This window comes from Aulonocara sp. 'chitande type north' Nkhata Bay, linkage group LG6 (assembly GCF_057382095.1).
Source record: "Aulonocara sp. 'chitande type north' Nkhata Bay isolate Kocher_YH1m ecotype deep benthic linkage group LG6, A_spYH_male_GT1.1, whole genome shotgun sequence".
Classification (NCBI taxonomy): domain Eukaryota; kingdom Metazoa; phylum Chordata; class Actinopteri; order Cichliformes; family Cichlidae; genus Aulonocara; species Aulonocara sp. 'chitande type north' Nkhata Bay.
Window position 1 is genome coordinate 13103738 of NC_141349.1, and position 21022 is coordinate 13124759.

The 21022-nt window shown below is 39.9% G+C and overlaps 1 protein-coding gene across 2 annotated transcripts in view; it reads right to left on the reverse strand.

Moving 5' to 3' along the window:
• Positions 1–18355, reverse strand: part of LOC147327407 (vasorin-like) — a 40380-nt gene extending 22025 nt beyond the window's left edge. Inside the window, exons 1-2 of one of the 2 annotated variants that reach the window (XM_086295011.1) lie at positions 18135–18355; positions 14877–14953 (exon numbers count right to left, since the gene is read on the reverse strand). The gene's annotated coding sequence lies outside the window, so the exon portion shown is untranslated. The remainder of the gene's footprint in view (positions 1–14876; positions 14954–18134) is intronic. The other variant, XM_086295010.1, reaches the window with a different exon arrangement.
• Between the last annotated feature and the right edge of the window lie 2667 nt (positions 18356–21022).

Genomic DNA, 21022 nt, shown 5'->3' on the forward strand with positions numbered 1-21022 from the left:
CAACCCATACAAGCATGCCTATTCTTTCACCCACCTTCTCTTCTTACTATTTGTAAAAAAATTTCTAAACCGTCCCAGTGAGGTATGTAATCCTCCAGATGCTCCTTTTGTGGGTATTTTCCTTATAGCAAGAGTAAGTGCATAAAAACAAGTCTGATATAAGTAACGCACACGTAACTTGCTATTGTCTTTTTGAAATGTTTGTAGAGTCACCCCGAAGCAGTGAGCCTCCTCATTCACCTTCCTTGGATCTATCACTTCTTGGCCTGCAGTCACTTGTCGCTCACTTTAAAGCACTGTTCACTGTAAACAGAATCTCTGCAGCAAAGACAGTGATAGAAGTCACAACAGCAATGAAGACTTTTGAAAAAGAGCCAAGGTTCTCTGAGATTTTTACTGTCATTTTTCTCAATTAAGTAAGCCCGCCCCATCTTCATTTCTATTGCATCCTACAATCATTATTTTATATGACAAATTACGTCTTTAATGTTAAACACACGTGTGATGTAACTGTTCCTCCTTCATCTTTCTCCCTTACCTCCACCCCAGTTACTGACTGATGTTTGCCTGTTTGCCAACAGGGCGCCCTCATGTGTGTTCAGCCCTCTGGCAGGGTCCCTGTTAGGCATGACTGTGAGGGAAAAGTCGGGTGGTAGAGGCCTGTTCTCCGGTTTGTGCAAGTTTAAGACAGATAGCATCTTCACAGCTTATCTGCACTTTGAGACATCAAGCTCAGGTTTGGTTCAGACTAATTTCATTTGTTTGGTTCATCACCGCAAACATACACAGAGACAGAATGTTAAGAAAGCAGAAACTCGAACTGAAGCTTATCTTAATTGGCCGTTTACTGGTCCACATGAACCATCTGTAACCATGTGTACAGAGTATCCCATTCATATGCACTCAACTAACTTTGAGTTACCAGAACCCAACAATAAAATTATCTTGGATAATTATTGATTTTAGGGGTTATAATCACTTTTGTGTTTGATTGTATTGAACTAGTGACCTATCCAGGGTGTGCAGCTGCCTTTTAGCCTATTTCAGCTGGGGTACGCACAAGTCCATAACTTTAAATCTTCCCCCCCATGAAAACTACATTTAACCTCACCTGTACCCTGATGAATTTTGACAACTCAATATACATCAATAAATGACAACTTGATTTTCGTTTTTTCTAAGGCTAGGTCTAGTAAGCCAATCGCCCTCACTAACTTCTGATGCAAACCCAGTTATTTTGTCCTGGAATCAGGCCTAATATAAGACAAAAACTGCTCAATTCAGAAAAAAGAAACAATAGTTACTCCTAGTATGCTTAGAAAGAGTTTAGTTGGATAAGCAGTTATAAAATTAATTCATCCAACGATTTCCTCAACCACTTATCTAATTTAGGGTTGTGTTGACCTCTTTTTTGTTGTAGCCTCACATTTCATAAATTTGAGGATGTGAAGTTAGTTTGAGGATGTTAACGTAATACTTATTCAGTCTAATTTAGAAGAAACTGGAGGTCTCATTTCCACAACATTTTTAGCTTACTGGAGAAAGTGTATTAAAAATGTGTATTCAGGTTTTTTCACCTGACTTTAAGTCAGACCCCGGTTTCTGCAAACGTGCAAACGCTGGGAATTTATTTATTTTTGGCTCACGCTGATTATGTTAGCTTATCCAACTAATATTCTAGTTAATAATCTTTTATACATATACAAAAGGGCTGAAATAATTACAGAAAAGCAAAGAAATGTTCTTACTATATACTTTCGTTTACCTGCATATAGGTGATATGCAACCAGCTTCTCTTTTTCCAGCATGTTACACTATATTTATTCAGACATTTCTTTATATTATGTTATATTTCTTTATGTTTTAGTGTTCAAAATATTACATAGAACCAAATTTGTTCTGTGAACATGCCGGAACTTATTTTCACCACAAGCTTCGGATGCTAGAGCACCGCTTGCGCAACTGTCATGGGAGTTCTCGCTTGACCAAAATGTACTCTGTAATTTGTGCGGAAATTTCACTGGGGTGGTGAAAAATCAGAAGCAGTGTTGTTGTTTACAGTCACACATCTAAAGATCAAATTTCACCTTCTGAAAAACCCATTAATATGAGGCACAAGCGGTTCATGTTTGTATGTAGACGTGCATCACTAAAGAACGATTTTGGCATCGATGTGGGATGAGTGTTTACTTTGTCACTTATCTATTTACTTTACCTCCTGACAGATGCTTTAAAATAAACACACGCACACATACACACACACACACAAGCCCATTCTTGTCCCTGTTGGAAGGGGAATCAATTAGTGCAAACTGAACTGCGTGTGTGTATGTTTGTTTGGCTCAGTTAAAGCCACTGACCTTGACTGGTTCATGACCCAGAAACAAAGGCTGCATTTTACACAGGAACAGATTTTTAACTCTTTGCAGTGCTGTTCAGAGCTAAACCAGGCCGTCTGTTCTATCAGCTTTACAAGACCAGACCTGTTCCCTGCCAGCATTTCCACAGTGTGAACGCAGCTACAGACACATAAAATGTGTCCTGGGAGGGCGACTTTGCTGAGAAGCCTTTGTGTCGGTGAGAGACGGGAAATATATGCGTATGAAACATACACACAAACAAACACACTCTCTAAATTACTCATCTTCCCAGCACACCATTTATAATGGCAGGAACCAGGTTTTCTATCTGTTTGTGCTTGCCTCACTATCAGCGCTCACAGATAATCAAACTCATCATCACATACCTCGAATAACCGGTAACTGCCTTCCAGTCAGTCTGCAGTAAAGTGACTATAACTTACTGTGGTGCACCGCAGAGTGTAAGATTGCGAGTCGAACCACTTAAGTCGTCCAACGAATGATGTAGTGTCACGAGGTCAAAGGTCATGTTAACAGTCTGTCTTACTTCTTAGGTTTGTTTTCATTCAAGAAGGAATGTGATGGATGTTAAACAGCAAACTATACAGAAAAAGGAATAGGTTAAATCAGAAATTTGCCTCTGTGTGCAACCGATTCATTTCTGTTATCGCTGCTAGCATGCTTTTTTTTGATGGCCCCACATTGCAAAACTATGACTTTAGTATTATAGCTAACCAAAAATATGTTGATTTCAGTGATGAGTAAAGCTGTATCGTCTCTTTAACCGATCGACTGCTTGAAGTAGAGGAGGATGTACTGTAAGTGTTTAAATCAAGATTACCTTAATTTGCTACAGCATATATAGTGCGCTCAGTGTTGGTGTTGTTTCTTCATCATCATAATAATGTTTGTCCAGGATCAATATTACAACAGACCAATCACGTTGTGATGTCATATCTTTGGAATGTGGAGGAAAAAGGAAAAGAAATGCCTTTGTTTACATATAACACCCTTCTAAAATAAATGGTAATCATTCCAAGTGTTTTCTTTATTCCTTTATGCTTTAGAATATATAATAGTGCTTTCAGTGTTAGCACGGTTAGCTCGTTAACGCTTTAGCACCGTGCAGCCCCACGCACGGGGTGATCCGCATTAACTCGCTAACGGAGATTTGCCGCGTTAATGCAGTTATGGCGTTAACGTCATTTTAATATGCAAATGTTTGCAAAGTTTAACCTCACATTTGGCCCATTCGTTTTTAACAAGGTGTTACTTAGATTGGTGACAATCAGCAAAAGTTCAGTAAACACAAACATAAAGTTTGCAGGTGCTAACAGGTTTTGGCACTTCCACAGAACTCAAAGTAAAGGGTGGTTTCAAAGGTTGTTTGTTCCTCCCGCTGCCAAAAATTATTAATCTGACAGGCTTTTTATGTTCTCCCTTATAAAGTAATGCTCATGGTTGTCTGTCCAGTGAAAATAGATCGGATGAGAGCAGACTGACCTAACCATCGACCAGCTGATCCTGACACTATGTCACTTGATGTCAAACAGAGTCCAAGAAAATTGATTTCCAAACAATAAGAGAGTCAATAAAGAATTTAGCTTGGAGGAACGACTTCTAATACCCATGCCACTGAGCAGCTGTAGCTGTGAAGCAGTCAGACAAAACTACATAGTTTTAGCACTTCACTCATCGTATCAACAGGTAATTGCTACAGCCACTGGTGTGTGGAAAAGGAAGCTTATTAGACATTACAAAAATTGTGACTGGCTGATTATCATCACCTCTTTTGGCTGTACTGTACTGTTAATAGCAGTAGCCGTATGTTTTTGTAACAAACTGTTTTTGTAACAAACTGTTTTTAAGGAGTGTGCTACAGAATCAAATCAAACTGGTTTAATTTAACTTGTGGTGCAGAATGACAGCATGTTGATTTAACAGCAGTTACACAAAAAGATCCATGAAAGCAAAAAAGTGGAAAATGCTACAAAGTCATTAGTTGAAGCTAAAAATATGAATGCTGGAGAGTCACATGTCACACTGCTGTGCAATAGCAAAGAACACTGTAGCTGCTGGAGAATGGTGAACAAGACATGAAAACTTTTATTACATTTAAATTCCACATATGCTGCCCTATCTGCGACAAATCCAGTGCTTCTTTTTTGTTTTAAATAACAGACATGCCATTCTGCATGTCTGCAGTAAAATGCACGGCGTGCTGGAATCAGACTCCTGGGAAGACAAATGTGAAGGAGCAGTGCTGACACGCTTCACTGCAGGCCAGGCGTTGACACACGACTCAGAAAAGCCTCGAGGCTCGGAGGGATGTTTGGAAAAGGAACAGGAAGAAAAAATGGTGTCGTGTTTATGTAGATGGATGGAGTGTGAATGCACAATTGCAACACATACACACAGACTCCCACTGAAGCCACAAGTAACCTCCTTTGATTTTGCACTGATGGGATAAATAAGGCTGGCTTTTTATGTATGCCAGCTCCATTTAATAGCTAGACTTGATATATATTGTAGGTACCTATAACAGTTAATTTGCAGAGTGTTAACTTTTGCAAAGCAGCTGATGGTATCTGCTTCACATCTCTGTTTCACAGAAGCTGAAAGAGGCCAGTGACAGCAATCAAGCGTAGTACTCTAATGCTCAGGTTATTTAAAATAACACTATTTTAGTTAGGAAAGCATCAGTTTGTAGAAAGTACGACAACAAGACAAGACAAAAGTTCCTAAAATACAACATGTAAAGCTTCCATTTATAAAAAAAATTGTTTGTTTCAACTAGAGGAACAAGGCTGAGTCAATGTGCACTTTTTACTTTAATGTGCTCTGGTGTCTGCTTATTCAGCTGTCCTGTGTTGCTATCTCCAGCTGACAGACTACACGGAGTTTAAAGTCCTTTGGATCCTGTATGAACTCTTAGATTTCTATCTACAAGTCATTTTACATGCAAGGCATGCAAAGAAAATCTGTAGTAAGTTTATTTGGTTTGTCTCTGATCTTCTTACTGGTTAGAGGGGGTAAAAGCTCAGTTTGAAAAACATGAAATCACTCCATGCTACAATCAGTTTAATCTCAGTTTAACAACTTCTAAATTAGAACTGGCAGCTCTTTATAGTGTTGCAAACATAGTGACGTTCCCTCTAGATCTGGCAACTTCTGAGGCCTCTTTAAAGATCCCTGCATTAAAAAAAAATGGCGAAAGTCGACTGTTTTAATGAGAACAATTTATGTTACAACATCAAGAATGTGCAAATTATTTTTGAAAAATCTAGCAACGTTTAGCAACCCTTATAGATTAAGCTTTAGTTTCTTAGTGTTTTCTCACAACTAAACTCACTGAAGCAGAATAATGAAGGAACAAAGAACACCTAAAGATCTTTTGCTCTTTCTTATTCCTCATTTTTTAATATTTTGCTTGGAAAATGGGTGCAGGGATTTAGTCTTTGGCCTTAAAAACGTTTTTTTGTAGAGTTGTAAAAAACACAGTTTGTACAATTCCAGTAAGCTTGGAAGTTTTTCAGGAAATGTTCTACAGAAAAAGGCGACAGTCTTTTCAGTGGTGGCTCCTAATCTTTGGAACAATTTATATTTGTCAAACTGTGTTATGTTCACAATTTGACAAATAAATGGGGACAAACTGTGTTTGTGCAACAGGGTACAAGTAACAAGGTGCCTAAAAATCTAATTTATGACAAAATACTAGCTTATTCCTTGAGAGAGGCGCCTTTTTTAAGTTTGAATGATTCATAGGTCAGTGTTGAGTGCCTTAACAAACAAAAAAAACATTCCTCTGAAAATATTCGTTTTCAAGGACTCGACTGAAAATGAGTGAAAAGAAAGGCCTTCAGAAAACCTGGAGAACTATTGCTCAAGACCATGATTAAAAAGCAATTACGTCTGGCTCCTTGGACACAAAATATAAAGAAATAAAGGGGTGGACCAAGACTTTTGCAGAGTACCATATATGAAGACTAAAGAACAACAGCTAACGTTAATGGTGCGTGAGGTTATCTATCACCTTCATTTACTGGCAAACTCTGGGTTTAGCAGGACACATCCCATCCTGAACCCCACCATATGCACACTTTTTCTATCCCTTTGAATAATGGCAGCCATCAAATTTAACTAAGGAGGGGGTTTAGTGAACGCCAGAAGTCTGTGAACTGAACAGCAACCCAATCAAGACTCAGCACAGATATATTAAGACCAAACTGCTGCAATTGAGCCTGTGAAACTGCTCCATCAATCCTTGCAACCTCAGTCTGTCTAATATATCCCATCTGTTCTGGGGAAGGGAGTCTGGTGTGTCTTGGCCTCATCCGTGGTATGGAATAAGGTTTCTGCAGTTGCCTGACCTGCTGACTGCTTGTTTTGGACTTTGCATTGGTCTGTCTATGTTTATGGAGTGTCTTATCCAGCAGTCACAGCTAATGTAGAGCACATTTGACGGACACTAGTAAATCAACACTGGCTCCTATCTACAAACTTAAAACAGAGTCTGCCACGTATCTGAGAGCAAATTTTAGTTAGTGCATCCTAAAGATTAATAAAACGTGTCGTTATTTGCTGTCTCAAAATCAAGCACAGCATTAGTTGCAGCAGTCCCAACAGATCAGGGGCCCGTTCTTCGTACCTCGCTAAGTAGGTTAGCCGGATTAGATTGTTGACGATTTCGCGTGATCCTGGATCAGTCGGTTCCCCGAAGCTCATCCGGGACTTGCTGTCATAGCAACAGAGCCGTAAGCGTAAACCTGCTCGGGAGCAGGTTTACTTTATGTAAACAGGATTAGATCGCGGCCACGCAGGTATGTCCGCTTCATTTATACGAAAGCAACAGCGATATTTTTCCACTGTTTCACCATAAATAAATATTATCAATGTAACTAAAGATAATGCAGCACTTGATCCTTTTATTGATGTCACACAGATACATACAGGTCATTTCCTAAAAAAGGGAAATGTACTATTAACATTCTATTACATGTATGTGATTATTACAGATGTAATTCATATTTCAGAGTAGTAATTGTAAATTACTTCGTGTAATCAAGATGAGAGACCACGGCTATAAAAGCGAAGGTGGATTTGGGAAGCCTGTCGCAGCCATGTCCTGTCCGTATACGCGACCAACCCATTGCGGAAGGTGCAAGATTGATAAGGAGAGTCCTCAGAATTCAGCGTATATTGCGGGACAGACAGGATCCTTTAGCTCAGCGCGACAGTGTGCTCATAGAGAGATATCGATATTCCCGTGAGGGTATTATTTACTTAACCAACTTGTTGACGAGGGGGTGCAGGACCACCACCTGTCTTTTTTTCCTCTGCCCTTTTCTTGGTTGCTGTTATGAACAAACTAACAGAGTATTACAGGCCAGTATTACCTTGCCAAGAGACGCAAAGCAATCTAAGAGATAAATATTACCATTCTGTAGAATACTCCTGTATTCCACTTTTACTTGTTCCCATGTTCTTGTGGGTCCTGTTGTGGCTCTAATGTGAAAGGGGATATAATATAACATATTATAATATAATATAATGCCATATGATATTGGACAATATAGTGTCATATGATAGATCTACCCTACCGCCTACTGGTGTTGGCCAGAGGGGCCGATGGCGCGATATGGCAGCCTGGCTACAACCGTAGCTGCCTCCACCAGTGTGTGAATGTGGGAGTGAATGAATAGTGGTATCGTAAAGCGCTTTGGGTGCCTTGGAAAGCGCTATATAAACCCAATCCATTATTATTATTATTATTAAATTACCTACGAGTTTGATTTGTCAGCAACTTTCTGCCAGCCCTCTCTCCTTGCTTTTGCAGCCTTTGCAGTGTTCTCTTGCGTTTTAATTAAACTCTGAAACTCCTGAAATCCCTCACTCATGAGTTCTTGCTCTGCTGCCGGAAAATACCGAGCACGCCCCTTGGACATTTTCGCCGACCAATCAGCGGGTTGCCGATCAATGTTTCTACTATCGATGCGTAGCCCCTTTTACGACACCCAGTGATGTCACATTCCTGCGTCCAGCTGTAGTAATCGTCAACAGCAGGTGTGTTCGGGGAACCGGATTAGCGAGCTCACGGTTAGCGCGATGATTTGATCTTGGATGTGTCATTTGATCTTGGATGTAGTAAGCGACGTACGAAGAACGGGCCCCAGCTCACCTTTACTCATGGCTCAGCTGATACTTAATGCAATCCATTTGGATGCAAAGACGTAAGGCACGGCTAATCCTGCCTACAGTTGCGGCACATCTGCAGGCTGCTTTGCAACCCATCTCCAATTCCACGGAATAATTGATGGAACAGCTGCTAATTTGCTGCTAACAATTCACTAACAGACCCCAAAGCAGCAAAAAGTGTGGATAATTTTAATTTTAGGGGATAAAATTATCAAAAGAGTCCCATCTTAAGCATACACTCTAAACTTCAAAGTTGAATTTTCATATCTTATACCATCCGTGTTTGGCATCGATATGAATACACTTGAATACACAGGCTACATTTCCACTATGAACCCCTCTGCTTGCCATTGTTGTTTAAGCTGCTAAAAGCTAACTCTTGATCCACCTCTGCGCTCTTTGAAGTGGAATTCATCTGTGAACAAGATGTCCAAATTAAAAATACCACAGGCTCGCCCACAGCCACATTCTGCTATGCAGGATTTAGCGAGACGGCAATGTGTGTAAAGTGCCAAGTCAGATGCATGTTAGACTACAGTAACTCAGACACACAGCTGCTGTCAGACACCGGGGGAGTTTAAATAAAATGTGATTGCCACTTTTTACCCAAAATGTTGTTGTACCCAGGTAAACATTGTTTGTCTTGAAAATAAAAGCAAAGCTGAGTCATTCTTGACCAGGAAATAATCCTCCTCATGATCTTATCCATGTTACAGATAAAAAGAACAGCTTTAAAGTGGTGACGTGCACAGACGTTTCTCATGAACAATAATTACTTGGCGTAATTCTTCTCAGCTTTCTGCTCAATTTAAAATCCGAATTTCCGTTTTACAGCAAACACAGTGCTGAGTCGATAAAACACGCTTTGGCCTTTGATTTTTTTGTCACTGCAGTGTGAGACATAAACATTTACATATGTAAATACTTTGATCTTTTTTTCATTCAAAACCCCAAGATGCATTGGGCATTGTAAAGCAGTGAAGCCAGAAAAATCTGAAAGATATATTATCATCTTGTGAAAAGCTTACTTATCTTTTCCTTTATATAATAATTTCTAGGTTTTATATTCCAGACTTAACTGCAGTCAGTTTCACCTTTCAGAATGCCGCACACCTTGGAACATCGTGACCCTAACCTGCTCTCATACTAATAAGCAAGCAAGTAACAGTTGCACAAGCCTCTTCAAACTCTTTTGTCTTGCTTTGGTGTTCCAAGTATCACCACAGGCTCCTGGCGAAACGGAAACCAGTCGAGTGAGTTTCTTCCTATTTGGATCACCTCTATTGCAATTTTGACTCAGACTCAACACTTTTTTTTTCTTTCTTTTTTTTTTGCAGTTCTTCTGCTTGGTCAGTTTCTTGTCCCAGTCTTCTGGTTGACTGAGTCCCCCTTTAACTCCTGACCCCTTAATCCCCTGCCAGCTGCAGCGAGGCCCCCAAGGAAGACCTGTGACTGTGCGTGCCTGTGTGTTTCTATCAGTATGTATGTGAGAGAGGCAACAAAAGTTCTATGCAAGATATGAATGAGCACTAGCATGCACTTCTGTACTGATTAGCACTGTCTAAAAGCTTTTTTCTTTACACATCATCATTGTGGATTGACATGTGCATGACATTTATCCTCTTACATGAAAGAATTTCTGTTAATTGATAACAGTAGTCTTGCCAGTTATGGTAACTTGCCAGTTACAACATAACTGGCAAGACTCAACATTCATACAAAGAGCCCATAAAGTTGCTACTAATCCACCCGAGGCTGTTATTGAACAGCGAAGCAGTGATTTATGTTATTCACAGACACTAAGTGTCTGACTGTTGAATTTCTTGGGTAACAAGTGTAGCATCACACCTGCAGTCATGGATGTGATTCAGCCGACTTTACAGTAACTTTTGTTGATATCTTTTCACTGTTGCACAACTCCTTTTACCCCCAAAGGGATCAATTATGCCTCTTCATTCATTAGTCACTGTTACACTCCGTCTATCTATTGGAGGCCATCCCAGCTGACATATGACTAGAGGCAGGGTACAACCTGGACTATCCAGCCCACCCCAGTCCATCAGCAACCATTTTTACTCACATTCACACCAACGTCCAGTTAACCAAAGACTATGTTTTTCTTCCGTTTGTGGGAGGAAGCTGGAATACCCAGTTTAGTTTCACCTAGCATTTTAAAAAGAGGAATCCTGAAACTAACAACCATTAATTAGTTGGTTTGTGGGTTTTTTGTTGGTACTCCCTTAACTTACACCAAAGCCTGATCAACCGCCTAGAGATTATCCTTCCAGTACTCTCATGTACCAACTGACTGTTCTGTTGCTATCACAGGGAAACTCTAAGGTCTTATTTAGAGTTAAGATATCAGTCTCCAAGTTAGTAATTTAAAAATACAAAATTTAAAACCAGATTCCTACCGAAAAACAATGGCCTGAGCCCAGCTCTAGAAATTAGGTACTAAACTTGCTAGCAATCGGTCCTAAGAATACTCTTGACTTCATTCTGCCATAGCAAGCTTTCAGTAACTCTTCACTGAGTTAAATGTGCAATCCTGACAACACAACACCAAAGAAGACTGCAGAATGCTACCAAGATAATGCATGCTTTGAGAGCCATTGGTGCACTCCATTTGAAGTCAAAATGTCTAAGGTCCAAGATAGAATTTTCAACTGGAACGTCCCCTCAGGTCAGACTTCCAGCCTTACACCAACACCCGCACGACCAACGCACGTAATGCATGTTAACATTAGTAAAACTGTACAACTTGCAATCTTTAAAGTCACTGTTGTGTATTTGTGATTGGCTAAATAAGTGATATCAGGGCATTGACCAGGATCTGCCTTTCAATGTGCTGCAGCTGTGCTTTTAAGCCAAAATAATAACCATTACATTGCATTGCTAGTGATGCATGGATGCCTGTACCTTCCTAAGGGGCTAAACAGGTCCTGTTTTTCCTTGCTTTTCCAAGTTGACTACTAAAATGCGCTCAACACAGGAGTGATGTCACTCCCAGCACCGATATCTGACTTCTAAGGCAAGCATTAAGCAGCGTAATATTGTGACAGACCAGCATTAACATTTTAGGAAACATATAATAGAAGATTTACCTCACATCCTCTCATTATTTCTCACTATACGTCTAAAAGCAAAAGTTTCTGTAGTTTGCAGAATTCTGTTGTTTTATAAGACAATGTAGAGCAGGAAAGGCAACAGCAAGTCGAGGTATTGCTGCTAAAGGTGCTTCTACAAGCTACTTAATCATCTGTAGTCAGCTCTGTGCAGTCTCACAGAGCTGAAATTTAGAGGGTGTTTAATGTAACCGAATAACTGTTTATGTTAATGTGCATTATATTCTCTATTTAAAAAAAAACCTCACTCATGAATTGTGCAAATAGGCAAACGGAGATTTGAAAACAGACAAAATCAGGTCTTACCTGTCTGAGAGTAAACACGATACTACACATGCACCTCTATGCAGACTTATAGAGGTCCCCTAAAGTAACACCTCACCTAACAATGGCTCAGCGATCTTTCAAAAGTCCTGATGCGTACAACTAGTTAGGCACACACGTCAACTTTAGTGCACGCGGCTGTATTGAGCAACAATGCCGGTTTGTCAAACGGCCTCTGTCCTCACCTGTTGTCTGTCTGACTTGTTGAAAATATCACAGGTCCAGACCTCTGATCTTTGAAATGCTTTGTGAGGCCCTGCAGTCCCCAGGCCATGTGTGTTTGTGTGTGTGTTGACTTGTGCTGTGAATGGGAATGAAAGGGTGTGTATGCGTGCAAAGCAAGACTATGTGCCCCCAGGAGGAAAAAAAAAGATGGAAAGGGGCTCAGAAAGAGGGGGCTGGAAGCTGGGCTTTCTCTAATCTACTACACTACCCCCATCCAAAGACACACACACACACATATACATAGATACACACTTGCCCTCAGGTATATCTCCCACTGAAGGACAGGGTGGTGAAGTGTTATCTTAAAGGCAGATTAAGGAGCAAGTCTGAATTTGAAAGCTTTCTTTATATGGAACAGAGACTGATTCTCTCAGCTCTCAATTGGCAAGGAAAATGCTTACTTGCTTAATGGTCATTGTCATTTTTAGAAGCTGATTTTGCAGTTTTATTAAGGTCTCAACCCCAAGGGGAACTTTTGTTGAATACTAAGATTTTGTTCTTAAACTCGTCACACATTAAGTGCTATGACCGAGTGGAAAAATAGGTATTTTCAAGTCATCAGAAGGTTGACTGTCCTGCATTCTGCATAAAGCAACACAGTTGTTCTACTGGAGGCATCTTACATCTCCTGGTGTCTCCTGGTACCACGCAGGAATGTTACAAGGAGCATGCATGTGTCACGCTCTTTACCTTCCTATTGACTATTGAGCCGCCAGTGTTTATACAACACACTGTGAGGGTGGGTGTTCGGGGGGGGGGGGGGGGGCATGCTTCACGGGTTAGTAAAAGGAGTAACAACTCCTAAACCATCCTTGGTGGTGGAAGGGGAGTAGGCAGGGTTTAAACTCAAGGAGGTTCCCCTCTGGTGAGCGTGTTAAGCCTCACGTTGTTATGTGTTGTTTGAGTCTTGAATTCCTCGGCTGTCAAGGAGGCTTGTAAAGATGTAACGTGAGCCTTTTTTTTTTATGTTGCTGAAAACAGAGACCAAATTTAGCAATATAGCCCAAATCCTGTCATTCAAATGAATGTTTTAGTGGATTTAGGCAAAAATTAGATGCATAACAGGCTGCAAGAAAAAAAGAGGCATCCACTTCCAGTAACTGAAACAATCTTTGTCTCGATTTTTTGGGGGTTTTTTTAAAGTAAATTGAGTATAAGCGTACTTTTTAAGCGGGTGTGTTTCATGACGTTGCAAATTTGCTGTCTTAAAGGTTTTGCACAAAACAATTCAAAGATGTTTTTTGTGACTGTGGAAATTAGGATACTTCAGTCATTGAGATAATAACATGATACAAGTTCCTCTTTCTGACACTTAAATTGTTTAAATTTATCACACTAGTTAAGTTAGAAAGAAATGCATTCATCAACTGCTAAAATAACAAAAGGGAGCAAATCCAGAGCAGCGTAATGACCCAACTCGGCAGAATGATTTATTAGCAGTCGGAGGCTTGATGTTGGACGTCTGCTCCATCAGCGTAGCCCTCACTTCCTTAAATGTTCTCAATTGAGCTGACAAGCAGCTCAACCCACCGCACATCTGCAACAACAGCAAGAGCGAATTCTTCCCTCTATCTTTACACTTTGTGCTCAAATACCAATGTGATGGAAATGACAGTTGCAACTGAATAACGGCAGAATAACAGCTGATGATACTGATAAAGCGTTTGGTTTAAAGATACAATGTGAAGACATATCTATGTAAATATTCAACTGTTCAACTGATATGTTTTTTTGTAGAAAATGTAACGATTCCAGGAATGGATTTTTCCGAGAGAGGAGATATGCTTTAAAATTTCTTACAACTATGAACAACAAATTAAACACACATAAACTCAGTATTGGACTTTATTTGAGATTCAGACACGTATTTCTATGTTATTAGTGTATACTGAAACAAATTTAAGGCTAAACACCAGAACAGCACTAAATAAACAAGGTAGCAGATGAAAGTCAGTTTCAAATGAGGTCTCTTACATTAATTTTTTCCATTGCAAGGCTTCTGTTGAAAGCTTTTTGGAGTTCTAAACAGACTGAGGGTGTTTTCGCACATTCGCTGTTGAGTCAGTTAAACTCGAACTCTGTTTCATTTCCACCCTTGGTGCGGTTCACTTGTGCAGATGTGAACATGGTAATGGCACTTGGGTGTGGACCAAAATGACCACCCCTGATAGGAGGTGGTCTCAGTCCAGTATCAGGCGAACTCCAGAGTGGTTCGTTTATGTTGAGAATATGATCTGAATGTGAGCTCGCGCCAAGCCAAACACCATGTGCACGCTGCAAATTTGAGCTAAACGCTGTGCATTCTGGGATGCAGCAGTACCGCAGATATGCAAAGTACACAAACTGTAACAACCAGAAGTAAAATGATTAAAGTCACCCAGATAAATACAAATGTCAAGAGTAAAAATTATCCACTAGTTCAGGCTACAGCACTTTCTTCCTATACTGAATTTGATGCTCCCACCTCAGACACAATCTGACCTTCAGGCCTGAATTTGGTCAATAGCTGACTAAAGTTTTTATAGGCAATATAGTATAATTAATATAATTGAGAGTATGTACTGTCTGGTGCCTGTAATAAGGTAAAGTTTCCTCCAACACTGTGCTATTAATATTTCCATTATTTTTTCAGCTTCGATGCACTGACCTCACACTACTTCCTGGTTTCTCAAACCTCCTCACATGGTTTTGTAGTGACGCATTTCAGTTCACTTGGAGTTTTCTCTGTTGGAAAAACATACAAGTTTACAAACTCGTCAATTGATTTAGAACAGAGTGTAAAAAAAGGTGTGAAAACGCTCCAAAACTTTAAAAAGTGTCACTGAATGTAAACAAATTCTGTTACTGATTATGATACAGGGAGGGTGGTTATCACAATTTACCTTGGATTAATTGGGACTTTCTGTTCCACATAAAAGAGAAAGCCACAAAAAAGCATTAGTCTTACAGAAAAAAACAAAGCTGGATAACAGAGAAGAAGAAACCAGAACAAGGGAGCAGGAGGGTGAGGCTTGACGGGAGTCTCTCTGCAATGTAAAAATGTCACATCTGCACATGTAAAACGCAGCGGACGCAGAGAAAACAAGAAAGGAATGACAGGATGGTAAAAGTGTCAGGATGAAGTAGGGAGGGAGAAACTTTTCATTCAGGAAAGCCAAGAAAAACAGTGCCGCCAGCTCATCGAGGCTTACAAATCTACGGAAATATAAATAGCACGGTGTTGGAGGGAAGTTCACTTCATTACAAGGGCTAGAAAATAAGTACCGCTTTTTGTGTCACTAATGTTGTTTACCAATAAAAAGCCTACTCAAGTTTGGTACAGTGACCAAATTCTAACCTCAAAGGAGGGGTGTGTGTGTGTTTGTGTGTAAGAGCTAGGTGTTATTCAACTTATGTGGATGTGAATGCATTTGCAAAGTCACATTATGGAAAGTCTACCTAGTGTTATATACCTAGAATATATAAAAATGAATGTACCGACTATGACTTCACCCATCATTTTGTGGGCCTGGCGTTTTGGGTGTTGTCATCTTGGATTTTTGAAAGCAGACGATCAGGAGTGGGACAGTAACGAACTGCCAGTCAAAATCACAAGACAGCCACACCCTAAGGCATAACCCTGCTCTATCGCTCAAAATCATAATTTACAAAATGAACATCAGACTGCATTGACTAAGATTTTTAAACTAGCACCTGAAACCATGAACTCGTTAAGAACGGGTTTACTGAGGTCAGAAATAAAGGGAGAAGTGGGCTCACTACTGTAGAACGTGGCTGGTGGGTCGCCACCTGTTGGCCATTAGTAAGAAAGGATCAGTCACTTTTTGGATCCACAGGCTATGTTCACTCCTTTAGTAAAGAGTCAAGATGTTAAGGCTAGGAAAGAAGTCAATAATGTTGAGCTTAGAGGAAGACTCGTGGAAATGCAAATAAATGTAATGTCTTCTGTATAAATGGTTACTTTTAGCTGTGAAACATCTGAGGACCACAGGGCTCATTTAAACTCCACTAAGAGGGGGGGGGGGGGGGGGGGGGGGGTGTTAGCTGGTGTGGCTGATAACAAGTGAAATCTCACACACACATCCATCCAACCAACCCTCTTCACCTTGTACCTCTTTACTTCATTCATGAGCTTATTAACTCCCTGATGGAGGAACTTTCCTTCATGTTCCCCCCTATTTAGTTGTCATGGTGGCTCGACCTGAACACTTATTAGCTGACCCCTGGGATTAGTCCAAGCTTGAGATGAGGAGAGTTGAGGTTAAGCCTTCACCTCGAGGTGCTCGCTGCAGCATCTCACCAGAAACCTTAATTAAATTGCTGAGACACCGCGTCAGGAATGTTTGCTTTACTCTCCTGTATTCACTTCTGTCCATCCCATCTGTCTCCACCTTTCTTTGCTTTTCCCATAGTCATACTCCACGCTGGGTTTGTTATACTACCCCAAACTCATCACGGAGCAGACAGTGAAGGCAGCGAATTGCAATATAAGGAGAAGACGGGAGGTCAGATTCAGCATATTGCTGTCTAGATTTATTAGATCAACAAGTCAGCCATGCATTGCAGGCATTCCTTCTACATATTACCACTGCAGTATCAGAGAGTTTAGACATGAATATTGATGACTAAAAGTGCTCTTTTGGATGGATGAATCGAAAAGATAGAAGGATAAGGATGGATAAGATATAAATATTGTTTAGAATAACTGTTTATTTTTCAAAAGTTAGAAAAAACCTTTGTACCCTGCCTCTTGTCCTATGACAGGCTACCCTGAAGTGGATGACTGGAAAACAGTAAAATGCCCAGCACAGCTTTCCAAAACCCCTAGAGGAATCTTTGACTCCTTGCCTTCTATTATCAAGTTCAGAGGTTTATGCATTTGTGTTCTGTTGCTTATTCTATAAAATGTCAGGGGGGAAAGTGAGAAATCCACACCACATGATCCCAAAAATGACAGCACCTTGTTCAACTTACAAAGTTTTTCATTGATATCAAAAGTTTTTTTTAAGTGTTCAGTTTACAGAAACATCAACCAAAGACAAGCGCAAAAAAATAAAATAGTCCTTAAACTTGAGTTGGAATCTGTGTTTTTGATCATCATCATACTTTTATATTTAAAATATAAGTGAAGGCAAACTCTTTAAAACAGCCACTAAATAAAATGTGCATATATATATATATATATATATATATATATATATATATATATATATATATATATATATATATATATATATATATATATAGGCTTGACAGGATAACATCACAAAGAAAACAAAATGAAATCATCACTCTGAACTGACTGGCGGTATGTTCCAGAGGTGATACCTTGATTTGTCTCTGGGGAATCAACAGCTAATTGCGGAGATTAAAGTCTCAAGCAGCCAGAGGTGGGAGAGACAGAAACGGTGAAGGGGCAGATAACGAGTTCTAATCCGATACATGCGACTCCAACACGGTCTGAAGCAACGACCAAGATAAGAGCTAATCCTGTTTTCCATGTATCTCTGTAGGAAACGGTCCTCTCAGCGTCTCTTCTGTTAAGTGCGTCTCCTCTGAGCGCGTCTGTCCAACAGATCCTGACCCGAGATACTGACCCGTATATGCGGAGAGGAATGCGAGGATATGCTGACAAAATCACAACCACAAAGGAAGCTTTCACGTCCGGAGCTGGCTGAGTAAAAGGTACTAGAAGGAGCCGATGCCGGATTAATTACGAGTGTGCTTCGGAGCGTCCAAGTTTGCAGAAGAACGGATTAACTCTGCACATCTAATCGATATCACAGCACCCAAACGCATGAGCAGATTTTCTTTAATACAAATCGCTTCAATCCAAAGAATTAAAGGAACCACAACACAGTTCACTGTGCACACAACTTTCAGTGTGGCTATCAAAAAGGCTTACCTTGGCAAAGAAACCCAAAGTCCGCAGGAATACGCTGGAGCAGCTTCTACCCGGACGTTTTATCCACTTTGTTCCTATCAAATGCAAAACCCTCCAAGAAAAGTTCAGAAACCTCCTCTTGCAGCGCAGCGTGGTCGGCGTGTGCACGGAGTTCAGACCAGAAGGTGTCTCATGGCACTGCAGCGCGCAGGCTGTGCTTGAAGACTGTGGTCCGCTGGCGTTCAGCGGCGCACTGACTTTTCAACAATATTGCTCATTGAAGTAAAGGAGGCGAGCACTTAAACAAGCTGGGGAAGTGGGAGGTACGGTGCAGAGCCGGAGCGCGCTGCCGTGCGCGACCTCGAGGCAGGCTGCACCTGCGAGCGCCATCCATTACTCTCCACCTCACTTTATAATACGGCCTATTTTATTTTGAAAATAAATTATATTTACATACAAATATAATAAACACCAGGAAACAAAGAAATTATTTTACCCTTTAGGTCATTTTCAGTGCTGCGTCATTTCTGGTCATTTTAAAGAAAAACAATATTTTGGTGTGACTTGACTTTTTCACAGCGTCATTTTTTTTTTACATTGTTACTTAATATTCGTTATATAGATCAATGTGATTATGTCAGTGATGGATTTTCTATTATTCAGTTGTCCTTGTTTACTTGCGTGTCTCCTTTTCGGTAAGTTAAGCAAAGCAACCCGCACCCTGAGTACGGCGTCGTACTAAGTCAGATGGGAAAATGGTGTTTGTTTTTCTGCTAAATTACCAGGAAAAGGCAGTACTTAAAATTACTCACGCACTACTTCAATGTATTAAAAGTTGTTTTTGGGGATTGTCTGTGTGTGTGTGTGTGGGGGGGGGGGGGGACTTTTTACCCCCTATATGTACCTACGTTTAAGTGTTTAAATATTTGCATCTGAATATGGTTATATTGTCATTTCAAATAAAGTTAATTAAAATTCCATTTAATTACAGGGTAATGACACCTTTAGTCATGGGTCATACTATTTTATATTTATTTATTTATTTTTAAAGTTGTGTCTTTGAATTTTTTATTCATCCCTCTTTTTCCATAGGAAAATTTGTAGCTTTTAGATTCCAAATCCTGCATCCTCAAGAAAAAGCAATGAAGCTGAAACGCAGACTCAAGTGAGATACCATGTCTTCTCTTCACCCCTCCAAGCTAACTGCAGGGAGATTTGACAGAAGTGAGAATTTAATCTCTAATCAGCTACAGGAAATGATCTTATAACAGGAGAGCTTACAGGCTTACAAGAATCGGGTTGTTGACATCTGAAATCAACCAGTGTAATCTGTCCTTAGATTTCTCTGTTGTTTCCTTTAGTTTCACCCAGATAGAAGACAAATGAAGGGCATTTACAACACATAACAAATATGTCTGTCATGTTTAGAATGAGTTACAGGTCACTTTTGATGGTTCTCCCAGCTTTCTCTCAGTGTTTTTCCACAAGCCCCCGTTTGCCACAGTTACAGCTAATGAACACATACATAATGTAAACCTCTTTTTTATTGGCTAGGCATTTTGCCTTAATTTTTAGTTAGTTAACACAAATGCTGTAAGGTCAGCGATACCTTTATAAATGCTTATTTCTGTCCCTTCTACAGTGATGAAAAGCTTGAATCCTCGTGCAGAGTCCACATTTCCTGTTGAAGTGATCTCATAAACACTATGTAGGTAACCTGCTAAGTCATAATTAGCTGCTCTGAAATCATTCAAACATATATGCGCCATTCATGATAAAAGTTTGGTCTCCCCAATAAGTCTCTCCATAAACTTCAACTTCTTCAGAATTCTGCCGCTCGGGTCATAACTTGGACTCCCTTAAGAGACCATATTACCCCAATTCTTCAACAGCTTCACTGGTTGCCCAGAAGCCAGGATAAATTTTAAAATCTTAGTTCTCACGTTTAAGTGTATTCATAACATTGCGCCTCCTTATCTCTGTGAACTGCTTCATATCACCATTGCTTCCCGCTCTCTCAGAGCTTCATCTGCCACTCATCTTGTTGTTCCTTCTGCTCGTCTTATCACTATGGGGCACAGAGCTCTCAGTCGCTCTGCTCCTCGGCTCTTGAACTCACTTCCTTCAGCCTTAAGAACTATAGATTCCCTTCCCTTATTTAAGTCACAACTCAAAACCTATTTGTTTAAACTAGCTTACTAGCTTTAATGCAGATTTTACTTGCTGTCACACCTGGTTTATTTGGGGGGTTTGGGTTTTTATTTGTTGTTTTTTGTATTTTGTTGTTTTTGGTATTTTAATTTATTAAAATCTAATAATTTAATCTACTGTTTTATTGATATCTTTTTCTCTTTGTAAGGTGATCTTGGATTTTAGAAAGGCGCCCTCAAAATGTATTATTATTATTATTATTATTGTTATTATTATTATTATTATTATTATTATTATTATTATTATTATTATTATTATTATTATCATTAAAAGAGGGAAGTACAATAAATCTGCTTTACTCTTGTAGACATTTCCATGACAACTGCATTGCAGAACCTCAGCCACCTATCGCATTCCTCTGTATTTCCAAGTTTGCATTTCCATATTAGGCCTGTATATTTATACGCGGTCTTGGGAAAGCTGCTGCAGGTGCACCGCTAACCAAATACTTCCGCCTGTCACTTAAGCTGTAAATGAGCTGTTGGATGGAGAAACTATATTCAAGTGCAGAGCTGCACTGTGTGGACGGGAACCCACTGAAACCTGAAACTGTCGTCATGGTCACCAACTCTCAACCTGGTAAAATGTGTTTAACAACATCGTTGATAGTGAACCATGCTCACTGGTGTCACTAGGGTATGCAGCAAGGCAAAAATTAATAATCCACCAAAGAGAAGACAGAGGAAAAAGAAATGTTT